Here is a 7916-nt window from a genome sequence, read left to right as displayed (position 1 = left end):
ACACGACCCCGACCAGGGCCTGGAACAAACTGCAACTGAGGTACATGCCCTTAGTGGGAACTGAACCTGGGACTCTCTGGTCTGCGGGCCAACGCTCTAACCGCTGAACAAAACTGGCCAGGATAAGAAAGTTCTGTCATTATTTCTTCAACTAGGTTCTTGATCCCTTCTCTCTCTCCTCCTCCTGCTACCCCAATAATGCAGATATTGTTATGCTTCATATTGTCCCACAGGTCCCTTAAACTACCCTCATTTTTTATAATTCCTTTCTTCTTTTTGCTGCTCTGATTGGGTGTTTTTTCTACTTTGTCTTCCAAATCACTGATTTGATCCTCTGCTTCATCCAACCTACTGTTTATTCCTTCCATTGTAGTCTTCATTTCGGATATTCATTTCTGGTGGGTCTTTTCTTTTTTTTTTTTTATCCTCACCCGAGGACATTTTTCCATTTTTTAGAATGGAGTGGAGTGGGGGTGAGAGGGAGAGAGAGAGAGAGAAACATCGACATGAAAGGGACACATCGAGTGGCTGCCACCCGCACGACCAACCAGGGCCGGGGACAAACTGCAACCAAGGTACGTGCCCTTAGCGGGAACCGAACCTGGGTCTCTCTGAACTGCAGGCCGAAGCTCTAACCGCTGAGCCAAACTGGCCAGGGCCTGGTGTGTCTTTTCTTAAAGTTTCTATATCCTTTTTCATGCTGTTGAGCATCCTTATGAACAATACTTTGATAAATTGGTTGCCTCCATTTCATTTAGCCCTTTTTCTGAAGATTTCTCCTGTTCTTCATTTGGGGCCTGTTTCTTTTGTCTCCCCATTTTGGCTGCCTCTTTGTGTTTGTCTCTATGTAATTAGATAGATCAGCTAAGACCCCCTGTCTTCATGGGATGGTCTTATGTAGTAAGTGTTCTGTGGGGTCCAGTGGTACAATCTCCTTGATCACCTGAACTGGGTTTTCTAGAAATGTCCCTTGTCTGGTTTATGTGGGTCCTCCTATTATAATTATGTCTTGATTGCTTTTGGCCCATTCATGCATGGAATCAACCCTCAGGCTGGCTGACTTTGAGGCTCAACCATGACCAAAATGTTCAAGCTGCTGTGCAGGTGCTGACCACACAAAGCAGAATTCTTCTCAGCAGGGTTTGGTGCCTGCCAAGATCTCCCTTTGGATATGCTGCTTGTGAAGCTTGTTGGAACCTTCTCTGATGTTGTCTGAAGCTGGCCACTGGGTCTGTTGGTTCTGGGTTTCTTGGGAGAAGCTCTGGCACAGGCCAATGTTGCCTGTGACTGGCCCAGAAAATCTATTTGGAGCTACAAGTGATCCACAATTTGTGGGTGCCTCTGTGGGTCTGTGTGCTTATGGGAAGTACCAAGCTGTGCACCAAGTCCAGTTTTTACCAGCACCGGGCCCGGGTGCAAGTCAGCAAAAGTCTCAAGGCACCCCAACAAGATCCGCCTCTACCTTCCAGCTATCTGTTAGGTTCAATCCTTCTTCTGTTAATATTTGGTAAAATTCATCTGTGAAGGAGTTTTTTTTGTTTGTTTTTTGTTTTTTATCACTGCTTCAGTTTCATTTGTTGTAATCTGTCTATTCAGATTTTCCATTTCTTCTTTTACTTTTTTTCTCCAATTTTTATTAATTTATTTTTGTTAAAGATATTTCTCCTTTTTCCCCTCTAGACCCCCTCCTTGCCCCCACCCCCACTCAGCATTGTTGTCTATGTCCATTGGTTATGAATACATGCATATAAGTTCTTCGGTTCATCTCATCCACCTCCCCGCCCCCCTACTCTGAGGTTTGTCAGTCTGAACCATACTCCTTTCTATGTCTCTGGGTCTATTTGAATCATCAGCCCACATTGTTCATTATATTCCACAAATAAGTGAGATCATGTGGTATCTGTCTTTCTCTGATTGGCTTATTTCGCTTAGCATAATACTCTGGAGGTCCCTCCATGTCATCTCAAAGGATAAGAGATCTTTCTTTCTTACAGCTGCATAGTGTTCCATTGTGTATATGTACCATAGCTTTTTTATCCACTCATCTATTGATGGATTCCATTTCTTCTTGATTTATTCTTGGAAGATTGTATGTTTCTAGGAATTTATCTATTTCTTCTAGGTTGTCCTATTTGTTGGCATATAATTGTTTGCAGTATTTTCTTAAAATCCTTTGCACTTCTGTGGTGTCAGCTGTCACTTCTCTTTCATTTCTGATTTTATTTATTTGGATCCTCTCCTTTTTTTCTTAATGAATCTGGTTAAAGTTTATCAATCTTGTTTATCTTTTTCAAAGAACAAGCTCTTGCTTTCATTGATCTTTTGAAATTATTTTAGCCTCTATTTATTTTAACTCTGATGTTTATTACTTCTTTGCTTCTACTCACTTTGGACTTTGTTCTTCTTTTTCTAGTTCATTTTGGTATATGGTTAGACTGTTGATTTGATATTTTTCTTGTTTCTTGAAGTAGGCCTGTATTGCTGTGAATTTCCTCTTAGAACTGCTTTGGCTGTGTCCCATATATTTTGAGTCACTGTGTTTCCATTTTCATTTGTTTCAAGCTATCTTTTATTTCTTCCTTGATCTCACTGTTACTGCATTCATTGTTTAGTAGTATGTTATTTAGCTTCCATATGTTTGTGTGTTTTCAATTTTCTTTTTAGTTGTTGTTGTTGTTGTTGTTAAACCTCACCCAAGGATATTTTTCCATTGATTTTTTTTTTTTTCATTAGATAGAATGGAAGGGAGGGAGGAAGAGAGAGAGAAAGATCAATATGAAAGACACACATCAATTGGCTGCCTCCCACACAACCCTGACCAGGGCAAGGGATTGAACCCGTAACCCAGGTATGTTCCCTTGACCAGATCGAACCTGCAACACTTCAGTCCATGGGCCAATGCTCTAACCACTGAGTCAAAATGAGCCAGGACTTCAGTTTTCTTCCTGTAATTAATTTCTACTTGCATACCATTGTTATTAGATAAATTGCTTGATATTCTTATATTCAACTTGTTTTGTGACCTCACATATGGTCTAACTTGGAAAATGTTGCATGTACATTTGAAATTAAAGTATATTCTGCTGCTTTTGGGTGAAATGTTCTAAAAATATCAATTAAATCCACGTGGTTTAATGTGTCATTTAAGGCTGTTGTTTTCTTGCTGGTTTCCTGTCTGAATGATATGTCCTGCATGTCAATGGGGTGTTAAATTCCTCCACAATTACTATATTATTGGTTTGTTTGTTTGTTTTTCAAATCATCACCCAACGATATTTTTCCCATTGATTTCTAGGGAGTGGAAGGGAGGGAATGAGGGAGGGGGAGAGAGAGAGAGAGAAATTTTGATGTGAGAGACACACACAGATTGGTTACCTCCCTTATGCATCCCAACCAGAGATGGAACCCACAACCTAGGTATGCGCCCTGATCAAGAACTGAATCTGTGATCCTTCAGTGCGTGGGCCATCACTCTCATCACTGAGCCACACCAGCAGCACTACCATTTTATTGTTGATCTCTCCTCTTATGTCTATTATAATTTTCTTTATATAGTTAGGTGCTTCTACATCGAGTGCCTAAAAATTAACAAGGGTTAGTTATATCCTCTTTTTGGATTGATCCCTTTATCATTATTTTTGTCCCTTGTCTTAAAGTATATTATGTTTGATATAAGTATTGCTACTCCTGCTTTTTTTATTTTTGTCTCAACTTCCATCAAATTTTTTTCCCATCCCTTTACCTTCAGTCTGTGTGTGTGTGTCTTGAGATCTGAAGTGGGTTTCTTGTAGGCAGCATATACATGGGTTATTTTCTTACCCATTCAGCTACCTGATGTCTTATGATTGAAGCATTTAAATCATTTACATTTAAAGTAAGTATTGATATGTATATAGTTGTTGCCATTTTATTATTCATATTTTTAATCATTGTTCCCCACTTCTTTTTCTTAAAGAATTCCATTTAACATTTCTTATAATAGTGGTTTGGTGATGATGAACTTCTTTAGCTTTTTCTTGTCTGAGAAGCTCTTTTTTCTTTTTCTTCCAATAGTATTTTTTTATATTTGTTTTTTAGAGAGGAAGGAAGAAAGAGATAAAAATATCGATGAGAGAGAGAGAAACATGGATCGGCCACCTCCTTGCACACCCCCTACTAGGGATCAAGCTTGCAACCTGGGCATGTGCCCTGACTGGTAATCCAACTGGGACCTCTCAGTCCATGGGACGACACTCAATCCACTGAGCCATAATGGCCAGGCCATTTTGTTAATTGTTTTTTATTCTTCACTTTTTCTTTCTTTTCCTCTTGATCTCTTTCATTTTTATTTGTTGGTTTTCTTCAGTATTTTCAATCCACTGAGCCGCACTTGCTGGGCTCTTCCAATAGCATTTTTTAATAATATGTTTTAAATTGTGCTGTCCTGTCGAAGAGTGGTGGGTTTGATTCCAGTCAAGGCATGTAACTCGTTTGTGGTTTGGTCCCTGGCTCTGGTCGGGGTTGCGCAGGAGGCAGCCAATTGGTGTGTCTCTCTCTCACATCAATGTTTCTCGATCTCTCTCCTTCCCACTCTGTCTGAAAAAATAAAAATGAAAAAATATCCTTGGGTGAGGATTAAAAAAAAAAGGAGAGGGAGAGAGAGAGAGAAATACCGATGATCAATCGGCTGCCTCCTGCATGCCTTTAATGCAGATCAAGCATGCAACCCAGGCATGTGCCCTGACCAGGAATCTAACTGGTGACCTCCTGGTGCATTAGATGACGCTCAATCCATTAAGCCACACTGGCTGGGCTGGGAAGCTCTTTATATGTCCTTTAATTCTTAATGATATTTTTACTGGGTAGAGGAATTTTGGTTGTAGGTCTTTCCTTTTTATGACTGAATATTTCATGCCAATCCCTTCAGACCTGAAAAGTTTCTGTTGAGAAATCAGCTGACAGTCTTATGGAAACTCCTTTGTAGGTAACTAAATGCTTTTCTCTTGCTTCATTTAAGATTGTTTCTTTGTCTTTAACCTTTGGTATTTTAATTATGATGTGGTCTTGGTGTGGGCCTCTTTAAGTTCATTTTGTTTGGGACTCTCTGTGCTCCTTGGACTTGTATGTCTATTTCCACTTTCAGATGAGGAAAGTTTGCAGTCATTATTTCTTTAAATAGGTTTCCAATTCCCTTCTCTCTCTCTTCTCCTTCTGGCAGTCCTATGATGTGAATATTGGTACACCTGATGTCCCAGAAGTCCCTTAAATTTTCCTCATTTTTACATTCTTTTATCTTTTTGCTATTCCAGTTGGATGTTTTCAGCTACCTTGTCTACGAAATCACGGACTCAGTCCTCTGTTTCATATAATCTGTTGTTGATTCCATCTAATGTATTCTTCATTTCAGTTACTGTATTATTCATTTCTGAGCAGTTCTTTTTTTATGGTTTCTTTCTTTTTGTGTTAAGTTCTCACTGAGTTCCTCTACTTTTTTTCCTAGGTTCATTGAGCATCCTTATAATCAGTGTTTTGAAGTCAGTATCTGGTATCATTCATTTTGTTTAGTTATTTTTCTGGAGTTTTGTTCTGTTCTTTTAATTGGAACATGTTTCTTCGTCTCCTCATTTTGACTGCCTCCTTCTGTTTCTATGTATTAGGTAGATCTATGTCTCCTGGTCTTGGCTTGGTTGTCTTATGTAGTAGATGTCCTGTGGTGCCCAGTGGCACATCCTCCCTGGTTACCTAATCTGGGTCTTCTGAGGATGCCCCTTGTGCAGGTTGTGTGTGCTCTCCTATTGTAATTGAATTTTAACTGCTGTTGACACATCAGTGGGTGGGACTGATCCTCAAGCTGACTGACTGTGAGGATTGGCTATGACTACAGCAGACAAGCTGTTCTGTGGGAGCCGACCCCACAGAGCAAGATTTGCTTTAGTGGGGCCCTGCACTTGCCAAACCTACCCTTTGATTGTGTTATTTGTGGAGCTAATTGGTGGCACTCTGGTGTGGTGTGAAGCAGCCACTGGGTGTGTTTGTTCTGTGGCCTCTTGAAAGAAGCCCTGGTGCTGCCTTGCCCAGCCTGGGGTCACCTCGTAGGAGCCACAAAGTGATCTGTGGTTGGTAGCTGCTTGTGCTGAGCTTGGAGATGACTGGGAGAGGATATGCTGCAAACCAAGGCCAGCTTCCAGTAGTGCCATGCTTGGGTACAGGTAGCAAGAGGTACAGGTTTCACATTTAAGAGATTTTAGGAAAGCCCACAGCATGGGCTAAGACCACTGCTTGTGTGCAACAGCTGCTGAAAGATGTTTGGACAAGTGTGCTGGTTGGGTGGGATGGGGTCTCAGGGAATCACCAAGGTGGGGCAAGCAGTTTTAGGTAGGTTACGAGACTCAGATTTGGTGGCTCACCTGTACCTGCAGGCCGGGTTGGGGGAGAACTCAACAAAGGAACAATGGTATTTGCTAGCACTTCTTTCCAGGAGAGACCTGCCCCTCTAGCCCTAACCCTGAAGCCAAATAATTCCGTTCTTCCCCAGTGTCCCTGGTGCTTTTCAAACTCCTTCCTCTTTGCTGGAACTTAGGTTGAGTGTTTGTAAGTCTGTGCTTTGGCCCTTTAAGAGGATACCTGGCTCTCCCTCTGTCTCACCCAGATGGAGTCCCCACTGATGTCATAGACAGACGTGGGACTTCACTTTCCATCACTGGTGCTCCAAGCTAGAGAGCCCAGGGTAGGGTTAGGACCTCTTGCTTCTCAGCAGGGGACCTCTACAGCCAAGATATCCCTCCTAACTTTTAAGCACCACATGCGCATGTGGGACCACCCCATTTTCTGTCTATCAGTCTCTACTTGGTTTCTGTTCAGCCAGTCTTCAGATGTTCTCAGGGGTGGTTTTCTCTATATATTTTAGTTGTGACTTTGATGTGGCGGAGAGACAAGGAGCGCACAGCATTTACCTACTCTATCCCCTTGCCTGGAAGTCCTCTCATTCACGGTTAACCCTTGTTTTCATGGACCTCTCTTGATTGGCGTCATGTAGTAACTCATCCTAGCAAGGTGGAATGCTAAACTTATTATTTTTTTGAAATTTTTATAAGAGATTATTTAGCCCAACTGACAACATATGCCAAAGAGCAAGATCTCAAACCCTCCAGAGAAGAACAGTTTTGCAGCTGCGTTTATGCATTTGAGATTAATGTGGGAATATAAGGAAGACTGGAGAAAGCAAGGTGGGGATTGGATTACAAGATTACATATACTTTTCTTTTGTTTTCATCCTCACCTGAGGACATTTTGCATTTATCTTCAGACAAAGTGGGAGGGAGAGAGAGAGAGAAACACCAATGTGAGAGAGACACATCGATTGGCCGCCACTCACACGACCCCAGCCGGGGCCGGGGACAAACTGCAACTGAGGCACATGCCCTTAGCGGGAACCGAACTCGGGTCTCTCCAGTCCGCAGGCCGACGCTCTAACCGCTGAGCCAAACTGGCCAGGGCGAGATTATGTATACTTTTGAGGGTTAATACCCTCTTCAAGGGTTATTGCTTCTGATATTTCAAAGGTGACTTAACTAGATTCACAAGAAAAATGGACAGGGCTAGCTTAAAAACTCACTAACGAAGTTATAGGACTGGGGCATAACTACCCACCAGGACCTTCCCAGTTAGGAATTTATGATCCGATCACCCTGTGAGGTTGCTTTCCATAGAACCTCCACCCTTTTTTGTCTGCTGTTCCCCCTTTTGGTCATAAATCAATCCAAAGGATGCATTGATTACCAACCTTTTGGTCAGATAGTGTGGTCTCACAGCATAAGAAGGCTCATTCCTTGGAAGTTTCAGTCTTGTTGACCACTGGGGATGGGGCAATACCATAACCATGGGATCTGAGTTGAGGTTGAATTTTTCAAAAAAAAGGAAGGGCAGGTAAATGAAAG

This window comes from Molossus molossus, unplaced genomic scaffold, assembly GCF_014108415.1.
Source record: "Molossus molossus isolate mMolMol1 unplaced genomic scaffold, mMolMol1.p scaffold_m16_p_10, whole genome shotgun sequence".
NCBI lineage: Eukaryota > Metazoa > Chordata > Mammalia > Chiroptera > Molossidae > Molossus > Molossus molossus.
The sequence above is the reverse complement of the archived record's forward strand: the minus strand, read 5'-3'. Positions refer to the sequence as shown.